Source organism: Lithobates pipiens, unplaced genomic scaffold, assembly GCF_037356315.1.
Source record: "Lithobates pipiens isolate NorthernLeopardFrog02 unplaced genomic scaffold, aLitPip1_a1.2 Scaffold_27, whole genome shotgun sequence".
Taxonomy (NCBI): domain Eukaryota; kingdom Metazoa; phylum Chordata; class Amphibia; order Anura; family Ranidae; genus Lithobates; species Lithobates pipiens.
Window position 1 is genome coordinate 195,198,026 of NW_027507788.1, and position 19,246 is coordinate 195,217,271.

Genomic DNA, 19,246 nt, shown 5'->3' on the forward strand with positions numbered 1-19,246 from the left:
TTTATTGTGTGGCCTTCTGTCCTCTTTACACTGCCAGAGACTGACTAGTTTTCCTACTCTGGGATCTCCATTGAGCTTTTTCTTTATCACTATAATATCTCCTCTCAAGCTTGTCTTCTCCAAAGAAATATTTAAAACTTTTCTTGCCTGGTCAAGAAAAGTAACATTTTAAATTTTAAAATGTTTAGCTTAGTGTTTTACAAACTTAGGCCTGTTTGCTTGTATAAGAGCGGTGTGAACAGCAAGCTTTGAAAAAGCATTTCCAGAGCTTTTAGGAAGCTTTTATAGTACCATTCAGCTCAAGTGTGTAAATGCTGAGCACAGATCCTAATGCGAGTGCTAATTGACACTTTTAGCAAGCGGCTAACAGGCTTCAGCACTAAAAGAAGTTTGTTGAGAGCCTGCTAGCAGCTTGTTTAAAGTGGCAATCAACACTCCCATTAGGGTCTGTGTTCAACATTTACAGAAAAGTTGAATGGTACTTTAAAAACTTTAAAGCTTGATGAAAGCTCTGCAAATGCGGTCATGGCTTGCTGTTCCCACTGCTCCTTTACAAGCTGATGCACGTGTGAAACTGGCCTAAATAAACCAATTGCACAACAAGACGCAGCCTCAAACCTTGCCTCAGTCATTGGGGCCACTTCATGTTTCTATTTGAGTAATTACCAGCAGTTTGAGGGGTATTTTTTTTTAAACCGTGTGGAAAAAGGACTTTCTCTTATATGCACCGACCGACACAGCTCCTCTTAGCCATTGGGTTGTTAGCCTTATCACTAGAATACTAGGCATTAGTTGTAACACAACACTCAGAACTCTTAGTTCCGCCCAGGGGGGGTGGTCCCTTGGGTAACAACCTGCCTGTCTGCAGACAGACCTCAGTTTTATTTTTTGCCTAGTAAAGGAGAAGGGCCTAGGAACCCTGCGGGCCCATCGGTCAGTGCTTTTTTTTTTTTTTTTAATGCAGAAGCTTGGCTTTTTGCGCAAGATGAATGATCCTGTGATTTGCTATCAACAGCCGGCTGGGTGACAGGCTGGATACCCTTATCCTTGTAGTCTCCCCAGTCTGGCCATTGAGCGTGTGCAGGTTGCAGCTACGTGCTCGGCAGGCCACTACGGAACCTCAGCTCCAGAGGTGGTTGTGAGCTTTTATGCTCCGGGGCATACATATGACCGGGCTACTGATGTCTGCGTCATAGTATGCTGGGCCAGCAGCTACCCTGTACTGATCAGTGAGTAGTTCTGCAATGGAATGTCTCCCAGCTCTTTAGAACTGGTAAGTACAGCTCTCCCTGCCTTGGTGGGGCTGGGCATTCCCTGGGAGGTCGATTCGGAGGTCCCTAACCTCCCTCTCTTCTCTCCCCTGTGCCTGCTGAGCGTATACAGGGGATCTCTGTTGGGCTCTCACCTGGGATGGGGGGGGGGGCTGGTTGGCTAGCGGGGTCCTGTGTTTTATGCCCTTGGAAGGTGCCTGTGAGGCTCTGCTGTGGATTGGTGCGGCGCTGTGTCTCTGCCTTCGTTTTTTCTTTCTGTACCTCATGGAGCTGCTGGCAGCCATTTTAGGTGTGGGCAAGAGCAGCATGCCTTCCTGGGATTTAGCGGGCATTTTCCAAGTGATCTCCTATTCAGGACACTGACGGCCATTTTCTGGAAGCCTGAACACGTTTTCAGTGTTCTCTAGCAGCAGCATGGCTCATGTGCTCTCACAGCCATTTTCCCTGTGTTTCCTGTCTGTGTACTGGACGCTGGGCGGCCATTTTATTGAAGCCTGAGCACATTTCTAGAACGTTTTAGTGCTCATTCCGGAGGCTGCCACCAACACAGCTTTTGTTTCCTCTGCACTTGGGAGCACTCATGGACTACAGGCACTACTTGTGGACAGCGCAGAACTCCTCAGGGTGGTGAGTCTGGCGAGAAAGGGCTCCTCAGTCAGTGGCAGCAAGGAGGGTGGGACTGTCCCTGTCCTAAGTCCACTTCGGGTGGCAGACAGGGTAGTGTCAGCATGGCTTCAGAAACTGGTGTTTCTCTAGTCGTCTGTCCAGGACAGCACTAGAGAGATAGGCTCCACCTCCAGAGGCAGGAAACACAATCCAAGATCTTTAAAGGGCGTTCTCCGTCCCTTCCCCTTCAGTCTTTTGTGTTTCCTCCACCAGAGGAGGAGGCTGGATCGGGAGCTCTCCTTCCCCTGACGGTGAGAGTGCCCATAAGAGACGGGGAAGGAGTTCTGTGTACCTGTTTTGGTCATTTGGACATCTGAAGTCCTCTGGTCGGGTTGACAGCAGCTACGAACCGGCGTTCTCCTTCTGAAGCCCGGGGAGGGCTGGCGTTCCCTCGCCTGACGATAGGTTCAGATTTGGGTGTGAAAATCAACCGGGGGGCAGGCACAGGCATTGAGTTCTGGCCTGTGGAACGCAGGAGGAGGACAGAGGATTTCTGGCAATCCACTTCCAGGTCGTGCGGCGAGCGTGGACAATCGGAACCTTGGCTTTTTTAAAAAGCCATGGCCACATAACGATCGTGCTGCATCACAGGAAAAGCCTCCAGGCGGTCAGGCAAGATTCCGATCGGATATGGATGCAGTAGAGTGGCAGTGGTGCTGAACCAGCTCAGGTAGGCAAACACAGAGGTGTCTTGTACCTACAGGGCTGGGAGGGGGGTGGAGGGGGGGATGGACTAATCAATGCAAAGGCATTATGAAATGGTCCAGGTGTGTTTTTCCTCCCTCCCTCTCTCAAACAGGATCTGGACTAAAGTGTCTTGCGAATCCTGTTAGCGGTTGGGGGGATGCACATAGGTGTTTGGTGAAGGCATCCTATTTTTGCTAAGGTTTTCGCTGATGTTAGCTTGTCTGTTTTTCCCTTCCTTCTTCTCTCCTTCTCTTGTCTTAGGCTCTACCCAAAGAACCAGAGAGGTCTGGGGGGGGGGGGGGAAGAAGAGATGTCCTTCATGTATGAATAAATTGAAAGAAGGATGGTCTAAGCCCCTTTGTAAACCGTGCATAGACAAGTCGGTCTATAAGGAAGTTATGGGGGCTTGTAAGGATTTGATTTCTGGAGTACAGAAAGAAATGCAATCCGTCAAGACAATGCTAGTGAACCTTGAGACCCCAAAACCAGCTGCAGTTCCCCCTGCTTCCACCCCAGAGGAAGGTGACAAATCGGGGAAGAGGAATTCGATTCACTGGATGGCTTAAGTGAGACAGCATCATCCAGAGATATTCCTGTTCAAGGGACAAGCTCTCCCAGATACAGGCTCATACTCGAGGAGGTAGATGCCTTACTAGGGGTGATTTATGAGACGCTCGAAATTAAAGAAGAGCCAGTCTCCCTGTCCTTACATGACCGGATGTATCAGACCCTAAAGGAAGATTCAGTCAGGGTTTTTCCGGTTCATAGCACACTGGAAAATTCAATCAGAGTGGGAGGAGCCAGAAAAAAAGCTCTTTTTTCTTAAAAGTATGAAGCGGAGATTTCCCTTCAGTGAGGACCCCACTTGCGTCTGGAGCAAAGTACCTAAGGTAGACACAGCTTTTTCCCCGTGTGCAAAATCAACAGACCTCGCCTTTGAGGACATGGGTGTCCTTAAAGTGGTTGTAAACCCTTACAAACCACTTTGACCTACAGGTAAGCCTAGATTAAGGCTTACCTGTAGGTCCAAGAAATATCTCCTAAACCTATATGGTTTAGGAGATATTTGCCCGAAAACAGGCACCGACGCGTAGGCGCACTGAACGCAGCATTCTCAACGACTGAGCTGCCGCGCGTGTCGGCTCCCGTGCGCATGCGCGGGAGTGACGTCATCGCGGCTTCGCCAAATGATGGCGGCGGAGCTGCGAAACCCCACCAAGAAGATGGATGCGGCAGACTACAGGGGAAAGCGGCGACTTCGCTGGCTCCTGTGTCGGGTAAGTGACACATAATGGACTACTATGCGATGCATAGTAGTCCATTATGCTTTGCCTTTGCCTTTGCGAAACCCCACCAAGAAGATGGATGCGGCAGACTACAGGGGAAAGCGGCGACTTTGCTGGCTCCTGTGTCGGGTAAGTGACACATAATGGACTACTATGCGATGCATAGTAGTCCATTATGCTTTGCCTTTGCATGGAATGAAAGAGGAAGTAAACTCATCAGGGTTTACTTCCTCTTTAAGGAACCCATGGATAAAAGGATGGAGGTGCTGCTGAAGAGGTCTTGGGAAGTAACCATGACTAATTTAAAACCTGCAATGGCCACAACAATAGTGGCTCGCAATTTGGAGGTCTGGCTGGAACAATTGCAAAGCCATTTGGAAGGGGGAACCTCCAGAAAGGAAATCCTGGATTCCCTTCCTATGTTACATAAAGCAGCAGGTTATATGGCAGATGCCTCTGTGGAGTCGGTCAAATTGTCAGCCAAGACCGCTGCCCTCGTAAACGCATTTCGCAGGGCACTTTGGTTGAAGTCTTGGTTAGGAGACTCGGCCTCAAAAGTGAGGTTATGTGGCATCCCCTTTGAGGGAGACCTCTTGTTCGGGCAGGATCTTGAGAAGGTCCTGGACCGTACTTCGGACAAGAAGGCGTTTACCTGTAGTCTTTTTGGGTTTAACAGGAAACTCCTTTTTCGTCCCCAAAGGCAGGGACAGACCTCCAAGGAGTCAACCCCTAAAAAACAGTGGATGGGAGGAAAACAGAAAAGCAAACTTTTTTCCTCTTCTAAAAAAAACACTAAGTCCCAGTGACTTGGTTCCTGTGGGGGGAAGACTGGGGCAGTTCCTCCCACAGTGGGAAAAAACTACCTTATGTAAACTTATGTGTTTGAGATCCTGCAGGGATCAGATGTCTGTGTTTATTTTTTACATTTAATAAATGACATTTTAAAGTCTTTTTCACATCAATCTACTAGTCCCTTTGATGCGCTGTTTTTGATCGTTTTTTCTGCTGCATCCATTTTTTGCCAAGTCCATAATGGGTTAACAGCCGCACATTGAGACCATCTACAGGACATTTATTTAAATAAACAAACATCCCACGAGATAGTCAAACGCTCTTAAAGAGACCATTCATTTGTGCGCCAACTTTATCTTGTTTTGTTTTACGTTGGAAAAAACTACCCCAAATACTTTTATTCTGAGAATCATCAGGGAGGATTACAAAATACAGTTCAAACACACCCCACCTACAAGGATGTGTCTGACCAAGCCTCCCAAGGACCCTCAGAAAGCGACAGCTTTACTGTCGCAAATTGGCGATTTAATAGACCAGAGGGTTCTAGTGCCAGTTCCGCCACAGGAAATAAGCCACGGTTTCTACTCGCATGTGTTTGTAGTGAAGAAACTGTCAGGCAAATTCTAGTTAATTTTGAACCTAAAGTTACTAAACAAGTGGGTAATTTACAAAAAATTCCAGATGGAAACAATTTTTACAGTGAGGTCAATACTCCCTCCAAATTGTTTCATGGCCTCCCTCGATCTGAGGGACACGTACCTACACATCCCCAATCGAGAAGACTCTCAAAAGTATTTGAGGATAGCGATTCTTTGGGGAAGGCAGATCCGATATCTCCAATTCAGGGCTCTGCCATTCGGTCTATCTTCTTCCCCCAGGATATTTACCAAGGTCCTGGCAGAAGCATTGGCTCCCCTGAGACTGAAAGGGGTCACCGTCATACCATACTTAGACAACCTTTTATTCTTTGCCCCCTCAAAGCTCCAACTGCAGGGAGATCTGAGGGTAGCCATCTCGCCTAAAAAGGCTGGGGTGGTTAATAAACGAAGAAAAGTCGCACTTGACACCAACATAGGCCATACAGTATCTAGGTTTCCTGGTAGACTCTGTGTCATAGAAAGTCTTCCTCACAGGGGAAAAAGTAGAAAAGGTGAAGGAGACGGTAACCTTTCTACAGACCAATCGGGCAATTTCCCTCCGCTCAGCTATGGCAGGGTTGGGCCTATTAGTGGCAACAATCCCTGCGGTTCCTTGGGCAAGGGCTCATTTCAGGTGCCTTCAGGCCAACATTCTGAGCAGCTGGGACGGGGCACAAGAATCCCTGGATGGTATTATCCATCTATCCTTCAAGACCAGAAGGTCTGTATGGTGGTGGATGAGAACCTAGTACGGGGTTTATGGTGGTCTCCTCCAGTGTCTGTCCGCATCACTACGGATGCCAGTGCTTGGGGGCCCAATTGGGGAGAGTTGCAGGCAATCTGGGAAGCCTTAAGGGTGTTTGCCAGAGAGATCTGAGGGACCACCATGTGCAGGTCCTCTCGGACAGCGTGGTGGCGGTTTCCTATCTAAACAAATGGGGAGGAATGAGATGCCCGTCCTTGATCAAGCTAACAAGTACGATCATGCACTGGGCCGAGGAAAACCTAGAGTCTGTTTCAGCGGTCCATCTAAAGGGGGTGGACAACCACCTGGCGGTTTTTCTGAGTCGACACCGGGTGTACGAATCAGAATGGTCCCTGAACAGGGAGAGTTTTCAGCTGAAAGTGCGGAAATGGGGTCTTCCGAAAGGGTGAACTTGTTCGCCAGGAAAGCAAACACCCAGGTCCCAGTATACTTCTCCCTAGAGAGGCAAAAGGGATAGACGCTTTGGCACAAAACTGGGCGTTTTGCACTTGCTACGCCTTTCCCCCATTCAAGCTAATTCCTCTAGTCCTGAGGAAATTTCTGCAGGAACGGACCACATTAATACTGGTGGTTCCGTATTGGCCGAAGAGACCATGGTTCTCAATGCTGATGGGCCTCCCCTCATGCTGCCCGAGAGGGAGGATCTGCTGTCCCAGGGTCCAGTTCGGTTGCCAGAAATGCAGACCCTGAAGCTATTGGCCTGGCGTCCGAAGAGAGCCTCTTGAAGTCTAAGGGGCTCTCGGATAGAACACTCCTTTCTAGTAGAAAGAAGGTAACCCAAGCAATTTGTTAAGTTTTGGAAGGTTTTTTGTTCTTGGTTAAACACTAAAAAGGTGTCTGTCATGGAGTTTTTGCAAGACAGTGCGTATAAGGGACTGCCCATTAGTACCTTAAAGGGGTTGTAAAGGTTAATGTTTTTTCACCTTAATGCATTTTATGCATTAAGGTGAAAAAACATCTGACAGTGTCTGCGCCCTCACCCCTCAAATCCCGCGCTCGTCCCCCGACGTCCTTTCCACCGTTCAGCCTGGCCACTGATTGGCTGGAGCGGATGAATGGGAAGCAGTGCAGCCATTGGCTCTCGCTGCTCTCAATCACATCCACTGACGCGGAGTGCCGGGGGGCGGGGCCGTGTGATACAGCGAGCGGCTATATCCACCGGCTGTATCACGGGAGCGCGCCCACAGATGCTTCTCACCATGCGAGGGAGCTCGCATGAACGTGAGAAGAATCTGCGGGAGACAGCCGCCGAGAGACCCCAGAAGAGCAGGTTCGGGGCCACTCTGTGCAAAACGAGCTGCACAGTGGAGGTAAGTATAACATGTTTGTTATTTTAAATAAAAAAAAAAATCGCTTTACAATCCCTTTAAAAGTACAAGTTGCGGCCTTGTCTGTTTTTTTGGATCAACCTCTGACGGCAGACCCGCTAGTTGGCAGGTTCTTTAAGGGGTTGACCAGGATTAAACCTGTTCCTTTCAAAATTTTACCCAAATGGGACCTGTCAATTGTTTTACAGGGATGGGTAAAAAAAGTCACAGGAAGAAGAGCTTTCCTTAAAATGGATCACGCTCAAAACAGTGTTCCTAGTGGCTATTTCCACAGCCAGATGCATTAGCGAGCTTCAGGCACTTTCGGTTAAAGAGACGTTTTTGCAGATTTTTGAAGACAGGCTGGTGTTGCACACGGACCCTGGGTTTTTACCAAGTAGTGATGAAGTTCCACAGAACACAGGAAATTGTTTTACCTTCGTTCTGTGGGTCCCCCACTAATCCTAAGGAGGTAGAGTTTCACCAACTGGATGTGAGAGCCTGTGTCTTACAGTATCTGGAGATGTCGAAAAGCATTAGAAAATCAAATACATTATTTGTTTTACATGCGGGTAAAAAGTTGGGGTCACTAGCTTTAAAGAATACAATTGCAAGGTGGATCAAACAAGCTATTTTAGAAGCTCACAAAGTGATGAAAATGGAATGTCCTTTTTCCCCCCCATGGCTCACTCTACACGGGCACTATTGACCTCTTGGGCAGAGCGAGCTGGAGCGATACCAGAACAAATTTGCAGAGCAGCAACTTGGTCAAGCTACTTGACATTTATGAAGCATTACAGATTGGACCTTATCTCAGCGCAAGATCAGGCGTTTGGGAGAAAGGTCCTTCAAGCGGTAGTCCCCCCTAATCTGGTAAGTTCTCGTTGATCCTCTCTAGTGCTGTCCTGGACAGACGACTAGAGAAAACGAGAGTTAGACTTACCGGTAACTCTGTTTCTAGGAGTCGTCCAGGACAGCATGGATTCCCTCCCTATATGCTGTTATAATGCTGGACAAGTGTTTTTGTCGTTACAGAAGCCGTTCCGGGGAAGTTCTCGTTTACAAGACTGAAGGGGAAGGGACGGAGACTGCCATTTAAAGATATGGATTGTGTTTCCTGCCTCTGGAGGTGCAGCCTATCTCTAGTGCTGTCCTGGACACTCCTAGAAACAGAGTTACCGGTAAGTCTAAAGGCCCGTACACACGGTCGGACTTTTTGACAACAAACATGCAAATTAGCTGTTTTGGAGCAACATCCGACTGTGTGTACGCTCCATCGGACAAACTTTTTCCGTTTTCATCGGACTTTTGTTGGCTGTGCGAACGGACAAACTTTCTGGCAACAAAAGTCCGATGGAGCAATGTCCGACCGTGTGTATGCAAAAGCATTGGACTTTTGTACAAGGTACAAACACGCATGCTCAGCACCAATGCAAACGATCGAACTACAATACAGAAGTTGACCAAAGGTGGCGCTGGAGTCATTGAACGTCCTCTTTTGAAGTGGCGTCAGTACGTTGTGATGTCACTACGTTCGTGTTTGTTGTCAAAAAGTCCGATCATGTGTATGCAATACAAACTTGTGGACCACGCCCTTTGTACAAAAGTCCACGGGAAAGTTTGTACAAAGTCCGATCGTGTGTATGGGGCTTTACTCTTGTTTTTCTTCCCCTGAAATCCAGGCAATTGCAACCGGGTCACCTGCGGACTGCGCAATGCCCATGGACACCCTGACGGTGGTCCTCAATTCGTTCGTTGCCAAGATGGAGGCGGTGCGTGGGAAGAAAGGTGCATTAAAGAGGCCCCTGCCCCCCCGTCCTCTTTGCGGAGAGCTCTGATGCAGACTCGGGTCCTGCTGAGGTTGGTGGCCCCTGCTCTGTCTTGTCAGATGACGCTGACCAGGCTGTTCGGACAGTGAGGATGAGTCCGGGTGTGACAAAGCGCTTGTTGGAGCACTTATCACAGCTGTAGGTGATACCCTGAAGATACAGGAGCCAGCGGATCCCTATGCTGATGTACCGGTCCCTTTTGGGTCCCGCAAGCCAGCACGTTCACCTAAGGTGTTCCCGTATCTGACTTATTTTGACAAGTTCATTTAGAAGGAATGGAGTCGCCCGCAATGGACCTTTTCGGTCCCCAAATACATGGGGGTGCGTTGCCCTTTTGAGGAGAGCCTTCTCAAAAAATGGTCAGCTCCTCCGGTCGTGGACCCCCCAGTATCCAGATTAAATAAAGTAACCACGATCCCGGTTGAGGTGATTCCTGCATTCAAGGATCCCATGGACAGGAAGGCTGAGGCAGTGGCTCGTTCCCCGTTTACGGTTGTGGGGTCCACCATGTGACCAGTACTGGCATCCACACTGGTGTCACAGACACTGACTGAGTGGGCAAAACTTTTGCACCGCGAATTGGGAGAGCAACAGGCTTCTCCTGTCTGCGTGGAACTAGCAGGCCAAGTAGTGCAAGGCCTTAAGTACGTCTGTGACGGGGCCCTGGATACTCTCCCTCTGTTATCCAGGGCTTCAGTGTCAGCTGTGGTGCTGAGGCGCCTGATTTGGCTAAAATGCTGGTCTGCTGACCAGGCATCCAAAAAAGCCCTGACGGATCTTCCCTTCCTTGGCGACAGGCTCTTTGGAGCCTCTTTGGATGACATTGTTAAAAATGCCACCGGTGGTAAGAGTATCTTACTCCCACAGGCCAGGAAGGCTAAGGAATCATGCCGTAGGCCAGGGCCCTCTTTTTCAGCTCACAAGCGGCTTTTTCGTCCGCACGGAGCTTCGACAAAACGTCCCCAGCCTGCCAGGAAGGCCACGGATGGTCAAAAACGTCCCTGGAACCGCGAGCCTACCAAGCCTACGAATAAAAGTGCTACCGCATGAAGGTTTGCCCCACCCATGTCCCGGGTGGGGGGGTCGCCTTCGGGAGTTTGCAGCCCAGTGGTCCTCCCAGTTATCTGACCAATGGGTCTGCGATCTGATTTCCACAGGCTACAAGATAGTTCTCTCTTGGCCGCCAAACAGATTCTTCCCCTCCAGTATACCTGTATCCCCATCGCGGGTGATTGTACCGGTTCCGGAATTGGAACGCTTCCAGGGATTCTACTCAAATCTGTTTGTGGTTCCCAAGAAGGAAGGGGTACGTCCAATCTTGGACCTAAAAGACCTCAATCACTTTGTAAAAGTGCAGAGGTTAAGAATGGAATCAGTTTGCTCAGGGGACTCCCTGATGTCCTTAGACATCCAGGATGCGTACCTGCACTTGCCCATATGCCTTTGGCATCAAAAGTTTCTGCGGTTTGCAGTCAGGGAAGCCCACTACCAGTTTGTGACTTTTCCTTTTGGTCTGGCTTCAGCCCCCGAGTCTTTAACAAGGTATTGGCTCCAGTTTTCGTGTTGCTATGGCAACGTGGGATTCCTAGACGATCTCCTCCTGAGGGCATCTTCCGCCTCAGAATTAGGAGGATGTGGCGATCACCATGCAGACCCTGCGAGAATTTGGGTGGCTGTTGAACCTATGGAAGTCGGTGATCGTACCAACCCAGCGTCTGGAGTACCTAGGCTTGCTGCTTGACTCCATGGAAGCGAGAGTGTTTCTCCCTTCAGACAAGCTGCAGACCCTGAGATCCGCAGTAAAACTGCTGAACTGCAAGTGGTCGTCTCTCCGCTTTTGCATGCGAGTACTGGGCCTCATGGTAGCCTCCTTCGAGGCAGTGTCTTATGCCCAGTTCCACACCAGGGTCCTGCAGAAGGAGATTTTAACAAAGTGGGACAAATCTCAGTTGTCCCTGTATCGACAGATCCAGGTGAGCCAGTCAGAGACTCACTGATATGGTGGTTGAGGTCCCCGGTGATTCAGTCAGGAAAATTATTCCTACCTCTGAGATGGACAGTGATCACTACGGATGCCAGTCTATCCAGCTGGGGTGGAGTGATGGGGGTTCAGTTGGCTCAGGGCCTCTGGTCAACGGAAGAATCCAAGTTGCCGATCAATCTGCTCAAATTGAGAGGGATCAGGCTGTGCCTCTCCACATGGTCAACGAGACTGCAAGGGCGTCCGATCAGGATCCAGTCAGACAACGCCACTGTGGTGGCATACGTCAATCACCAAGGGGGAACAAGAAGCTCAGCCGCTGCAAGGGAGGTCGCTCACATACTTCGGTGGGCAGAGTGACACGTACCGGCCCTGTCAGCCATTTACATTCCAGGAGTGGAGAACTGGCAAGCGGACTATGTGAGTCGACAGATGCTGGTCCCAGGAGAATGGACATTGCATCCGGAGATATTCAGGTTACTATGCCTGAAGTGGGGCACACCAGATGTGGATCTGCTGGCCTCCCGTCTCAATCGGAAGGTGCCAAGATTCGTGTCCAGGACAAGAGATCCGTGGGCAGACGCGTCAGACCCGCTGGTTGCTCCGTGGGATCAGTACCAGCTGATCTACGCCTTTCCTCCACTAAAACTGTTACCATGTCTGCTTCGCAGAGTGGAAGCCGAGGGGATCCCAGTGATACTGGTTGCCCCAGATTGGCCTCAGCGTCCCTGGTGGTAGACACTCCCCGGCGACTGCCACTGCGAGAGGACCTTCTGTCTCAAGGTCCGATTCTCCATCCTGCTTTATCATCGCTGGCTTTAACGGCATGGCTATTGAGAGAGGTGTTGAGGAACTGGCGCTTGTCAGACTCGGTGATCCCAACTATGTTGAGAGCACGGAAATCTTCTTTTTGGAAGATATACCATCATACCTGGAAGGCCTACATCTCCATGTGTGAGGAGAAAGGATGGCATCCGTGCCAGAAATTGATGTTAAGCACCATTTAAAGGGCAAATTTCAGCCTTGGCTGTCTTTTTTTAGCGACCCTTGGCATCTCACTCCCTAGTGAGTACCTTCCTTTAGGGGAGAACGAGATGTAGTCCCTCCGGTGTCTCCACCGTTACCCCTTTGGGATTTGAACCTGGCGTTGTCAGCGCTTCAGAAACGAAACCACCGTTTGAGAATATCAGGAAGATTCCCCTGTTGACTCTTTCCCAGAAAGTGGTCTTCCTAGTGGCCATCACATCGGCCAGGAGGGTTTCGGAACTGGCTGCCTTGTCTTGCAAGTCACCCTATCTGGTTCTCCACAAGGATAAGGTGGTGTTGCGTCCGCAACCGTCTTCTACCAAAAGTAGTCTCGGCTTTTCATATCAATGAGGACATTGTATTACCATCTTTGTGTCCTAAGCCGAAGCACCCTAAGGATGTGGCCCTTCACGCTCTGGATGTGGTTCGGGCTCTAAAGGTGTATTTGTCTGCACGGCTCCTTTTCAGAAGTCAGACTCACTGTTTGTTTTGGTGGCTGGTCTCGTCGGCCACCATTTCCAGGTGGATCAGACAGACTGTAGTACAAGCCTACGCCTTGAAGGGGCAGGTGCCCCCCTTTCCGGTCATGGCCCACTCCACAAGGGCAATCGGAACGTCTTGGGCCTTTTCGACACCAATCGTCTGTCGCTCAGGTGTGTAAAGCGACGACCTGGTCGTCTGTTCGCACGTTTACCAAGTTCTACAAGGTAGACCTCAGTGCATCGGCTGATGCCTGTTTTGGCTGTAAAGTTTTGCAGGTGGCCGTGTAGTTGCAATTGAATATGCAATATATATTTTCTGCTTTTTCCTGGTTTTTCAATAAAAACACAGTACTGTTTTGTTAATGCACGGTTGCATTACTTCTGCAGTTTGGTGCGGTTTTTGGGTGATCACTCCTGTTGAGGATACCCTGGTTTTTGTGGTGGTTTTTCCACACACTTGTTTTTTGTGGGTAAAGTTTCACTAGTTCCCACTTGCAATGGTGGATGAAGTTTTTATGTTGTTTTTTCCCACCCCTTGTTTGGCACTGCTTGGAGACGTCCCAATGGCTAAGAGAGGAGCTGTATCGGTTGGTGAATATAAGAGAAAATAGGATTTTTTGTACTCACCGTAAAATCCTTTTCTCTGTAATTCACAGACCGACACAGCGCCTGCCCCTCCTTTTTATCTTTACGTTATACTGCTTGTTGACGTACTGAGGTCTGTCTGCAGATGGGAGGGTTGTTATCCAAGGGACCGCCCCCCTGGGCAGAACTAAGAGTTCTGAGTGTTGTGTTACACCTAATGCCTAGTATTCTCCTACTGATAAGGCTAACAACCCAATGGCTAAGAGAGGAGCTGTGTCGGTCGGTGAATTACAGAAAAAAGTATTTTACGGTGAGTACAAAAAAAATCCTATTATTCACCTACCATACACCCTGTTCAATGAATGGCTTTGTACCCATAAAATACAGAGCTAAAGGGCAGAAATCACTGAAACCTGGCAAATTCAGGGCTTGTTTGAAGAAAATTCTTTGTGGTATTGGGCAGGGGCACACAGTAAGTTCCTAAGGCACAATACTGCAGGTAATAAATTAGGGGGTGGCTAAAAAGTTAAACTTTTACATTTACTTAAACACCCTTCCTAACAGGCCAATTTCCTTTAATGTCTTTCAGGACAGGACCTGAGAGTGTCTCCTCCCCTTGCCAACAGGAAACACCTCTTCCGCCGAACTTTAACCACGTCAATACTGGGCACTTTTGCCCCCTTCCTTCCCAGACCAATTTCCAGCGCTCTCGCACTTTCAGTGACAAATGTGTGGTCATGCTATGTTGAACACAAACAAAATTTTTTAGCATTTTGTTCACAGAAATAGAGCTTTATTTTGGTGATTTTTATTTTATTTACGACTCCGTTTTTTATTTCTTGCAATGTAAGCGGAGAGTTGGAAAAAAAAAATTTCTTCTTTCTATTTTAAAATAAATCCAATAAACCTGTTTTATTCAGTGTATTTCAGTGCAACTTATAATATCCAAGTGAAAGATGGAACACCTACAAAAAAATCAAAAACAGAATTACTGAGTTGGAAAAAGGACCAACCATCCCTACTTAAAATGACTCAATCAGGTGTAGCTAATCACCACCTCAATAGCACATTGCAGTACCCCTGCTCAGCAAATCCCCAGCTCATTAGTACTCTTGTTCAGCAGAGAAGATCCTTGGCTCAGTGGCCCACAGTTTTTTTCTGATACCCAAGCTCTGCTGATTCCCTGCTCAGTAGTAACCTCCAGCTCTGCCAATCCCCTGCTCATTGGAAACCCCCAACTTTGCTGATCTCCCACCCAGTAGTAACCCCAAAGCTCTGTCGATTCTCTGGTTTGCTGACCATCCTTTTTCCAGTCCCTGCTCACCTTCTGCTATATTGCTCCCATGCTGCTCATAATTTGTGACATCTGCTAGTTTCTCCTACTCTGGTCCCCCAGCTCTGCTGTTCCTTCACTGCTCATTCCTGTCTCTCTGGTCCCTGCTTCCCTTCCACTATAGCATTCCCAGGTTGCGCACCACGTGTGCCATCTGCAAGTTGCTCAACTCCAGTTCTTACCATCCTGCTGCACACTAGATGTGATGTCTGCACCAGACCAGTGGTGGCCGGTATTTTCTCTTTTGGGGGGGGGGGGGGGGGCGGCAAACAGCCACCTCCCCCCATCGAAGACAGTCAGTACATCAAAGCCCTGCACTTACCCCATCTAGGAAGTGGATGGGCAGGCAGCTTTCTTCTTCCTCCTGTGGTGTGAATCATGGCGGCTTCTGTTGTGCATCCCCCTCTTCCTCCTAGGTCGTCCAATAGAATCGTCTGACCTTACAGCAAGTCAGGAAACCTGTATCAGACCCATGCTTCCTGATTGGCGGAGAGGCGATTCAGTGTTACAAAAGTGAATATTCCTTTGCTTTTCTTACACATCTGGGTGGGCTCCGAGCGCAATGCTCTGCGCCACGAGCCAACCCAATTTTGAAGTCTATTAGAGCTTATGACTCTAATCAGGTGCTTCAAAAAAACACACCCTGATGCTGTAATTCACGCACCTGGTGTCCTGAAAGGGGCCAGATGCATGAAAAGGGGGTGGCCTTGGCGTCCGTGAATAGATTCATACTATGCATGAATCTATCTGTTAATCATATAGTGGGTGGCATGGATAGAGGGGCCAGCACCCGTGCACCCTTAATGGACGGGCTACCCCTGCATCAGACACTTTAAGATTATATACTTAATTCAGAATTAACTACTTTTGATGTCTTTCTGGTCCACTTGGTTTCCCAGTGCATCCTGGGATATCTCATACCTCCAACACATCCTAAGCAAAGCTAACACTGAATAAATGTCCCCTTAAATGCTGCAGGTGCTGTTAGCAAGTGTTTGGAGATGCTTTGAAGCACCAAGAAAGTGACATGGGGTATAATCTTTGAAGGAAAACAAACACAATAGTGTGAACAGGACTGTAAGGTAGCCATTTTATTTAGTGTCAGGTGCTTTGATTGGCATTCAGAGCGCTTTAAGAAAAAAAACCTGGAAATTGGCAGTTCTCACTGCTGGAGTATCCAAGACATAGGACATAGTTGATCGGCTCTAAGCTACCAAGCTCCACCTACAGTGGTGTGAAAAAGTGTTTGCCCCCTTCCTCATTTCCTGTTCCTTTGCATGTTTGTCACACTTAAGTGTTTCGGAACATCAAACCAATTTAAACAATAGTCAAGGACAACACAAGTAAACACAAAATGCAATTTGTAAATGAAGGTGTTTATTATTAAAGGTGAAAAAAAATCCAAACCATCATGGCCCTGTGTGAAAAAGTGATTGCCCCCCTTGTTAAAACATACTATAACTGTGGTTGTCCACACCTGAGTTCAATTTCTCTAGCCACACCCAGGCCTGATTATTGCCACACCTGTTCACAATCAAGGCATCACTTAAATAGGAGCTGCTTGACACAGTAAGGTCCACCAGAAGATCCTTAAAAGCTACACATCATGCCGAGACCCAAAGAAATTCAGGAACAATTGAGAAAGAAAGTAATTGAGATCTATCAGTCTGGAAAGGGTTATAAAGCCATTTCCAAAGCTTTGGGAATCCAGCGAACCACAGTGAGAGCCATTATCCACAAATGGCGAAGACATGGAACAGTGGTGAACCTTCCCAGGAGTGGCCGGCTGCCCAAAATTACCCCAAGAGCGCAGCGATGACTCATCCAAGAGGTCACAAAAGACCCCACAACAACGTCCAAGGAACTGCAGGCCTCAGTTAAGGTCAGCGTTCATGCCTCCACCATCAGGAAAAGACTGGGCAAAAATGGCCTGCATGGCAGAGTTCCAAGGAGAAAACCACTGCTGAGCAAAAAGAACATCAAAGCTCGTCTCAATTTCTCCACAACACATCTTGATGATCCCCAAGACTTTTGGGACAACATTCTGTGGACCGATGAGACAAAAGTGGAACTCTTTGGAAGGTGTGTGTCCAAGTATATCTGGCGTAGAAGGAACACTGCATTTCATAAAAAGAACATTATACCAACAGTAAAATATGGTGGTGGTAGTGTGATGGTCTGGGGCTGTTTTGCTGCTTCAGGACCTGGAAGACTTGCCGTGATAAAAGGAACTATGAATTCTGCTGTCTACCAAGAGATCCTGAAGGAGAATGTCCGACCATCTGTTCGTGTACTCAAGCTGAAACGAACTTGGGTTCTGCAGCAGGACAATGATCCTAAACACACCAGCAAGTCCACCACCGAATGGCTGAAGAAAAACAAAATGAAGACTTTGGAGTGGCCTAGCCAAAGTCCTGACCTGAATCCTATTGAGATGTTGTGGTATGACCTTAAAAAGGCCGTTCATGCTCGAAAACCCTCTAATGTAACTGAATTAGGACAATTCTGCAAAGATGAGTGGGCCAAAATTCCTCCAGGACGCTGTAAAAGCCTCATTGCACGTTATCGCAAACGCTTGGTTGCAGTTGTTGCTGCTAAGGGTGGCCCAACCAGTTATTAGGTTTAGGGGGCAATCACTTTTTCACACAGGGCCATGATGGTTTGGATTTTTTTCACCTTTAATAATAAACACCTTCATTTACAAATTGCATTTTGTGTTTACTTGTGTTGTCCTTGACTATTGTTTAAATTGGTTTGATGTTCCGAAACACTTAAGTGTGACAAACATGCAAAGGAACAGGAAATGAGGAAGGGGGCAAACACTTTTTCACACCACTGTATAACTATCCATTAATCATATCAGTTTTAGGTGGACTAACTCATTAAAACTGAATACATCCTAAAATGTTTTTCAGACAAATTTTATGTTTTTTGTTTTGTAAGGTTTTTATTTTTTCTTTATTACCATTCAACCTAATCTTTTTAATATCTGCTTGGAATTCAACTTTAACAAATAAAGTTATTTCATAGTCATTACAAATATAGTCATGCACCTAACGTAAGGATCCCGCAGAGTTGGAAAACACTGGTTTACCACTGCATGCAATCACTGGCACATATAAAGACTTTTTAAAAGTAATTTAATGCAGTTTCTCTGCATTCAAAGACCCGTGTGTTGTCTAAGATTAAACTGTTTTCTAAATCCCACAGCTTCTATTCTCTTTAATATTCCCTTTGAACAATGGATAAGGCTTACATTGTTTGCCTTCATAAAAGCACCACTCTAGCATATTGTTATGGATTTAAAATAATGTACTGAATTCCAGCTTTAGGATGAAATAGATGAGGCTGACGGCTTTGAAGTAACTTAAAATGAAATCTTTAAGCTGTGTATTCATTTGCAACAATTACAGAATGATGATTCTTTCACTGATTTTTTTTTTCTAATATAAGAAGTCATTGAAGCAGATGAAATGCTAAAAAGTCATTGTATAAGAACTGATAGTGACGACAAAGAACTTTATATAGTTATCTGAACAATTATTGTAGAAATCTGCCTTGTTTAGCAGAATGGTAAAAGTGAGTCTTTTGATCAGATCTCATCCTTTTACAGTTGTTGTCAGAGCAGGTGCCACATTGGGAGCCTTAGCTTCACCTACAGTTGCGGTAATAACTGTCAGTTTTTACATTTTTCCAACATTGTATTGGACATCTGTCACCAATTTCCACTGTTTCCAAAACAAAACGTAAAAAAAAAAAAAAATTATTGATGGATTTCCACTTTAAAATCAAACTGTAGTCACAGAAATAAAAATGCAGTCAGATAGACACTGTATTGTAGCCTGCCTTGTCAAAGACTTCCCAATGGTTTCCTGCTATAGCAGTGGCAAAATGTGTCTATGATTATGCATTCCAAAAGGTGCCAGAGTTTGACCATGCAGCCCAGTGCTCTTTGAAATCAAAAGCTGTGTACACACTAGTAGTATTTCATTCAAGAATGTTCTAAAATCATTCATTCATTTTTCTTTGACTGCAGTGATGAGAACATTTGAAGAAGCAGTATGGACGTTTTTTTTATTGAATATATGAATTTCTAGCATTGTATGTGGTTTTTGTCTGGTAAAACCCATTTATTCCAAAATCAAATGTATAGATCTTCTGCCCACCCTGAGCCATGAAATCCAAGGTGCTGTAATATGAAAATACAAAATTTGGCATGCAAAGTTATCTGTGGCCTTATGCACCTCACCATTGGTCAGAGAGTCACTCTAAACCAATAGTAAGAAGTAAGATGGTTTGGACTATAACCTAATTTTCTATGTTGACGGTGTTTGCATATCAAATGCCCTGAGATTTGGGTATTCTTTCAAGACTTGAGTTGCTGAATCTCAAGGCTCTCGATGTGTAAATTTGAGTCCAAAATGGAATCTACAGAGCTGTCATTGCCTCCCTCTACCAGGGAGACTTTTTGGCTTCTGTGGACATCAAAGATGTTTACTTGCATGTGGACATTTTTCCAGATTTCTATTGTTGGCCTTGAAACCCCTACACTACCAATTTGTGGCTCTGCCATTTGGCTCCTCTTCTGCAACTTGGG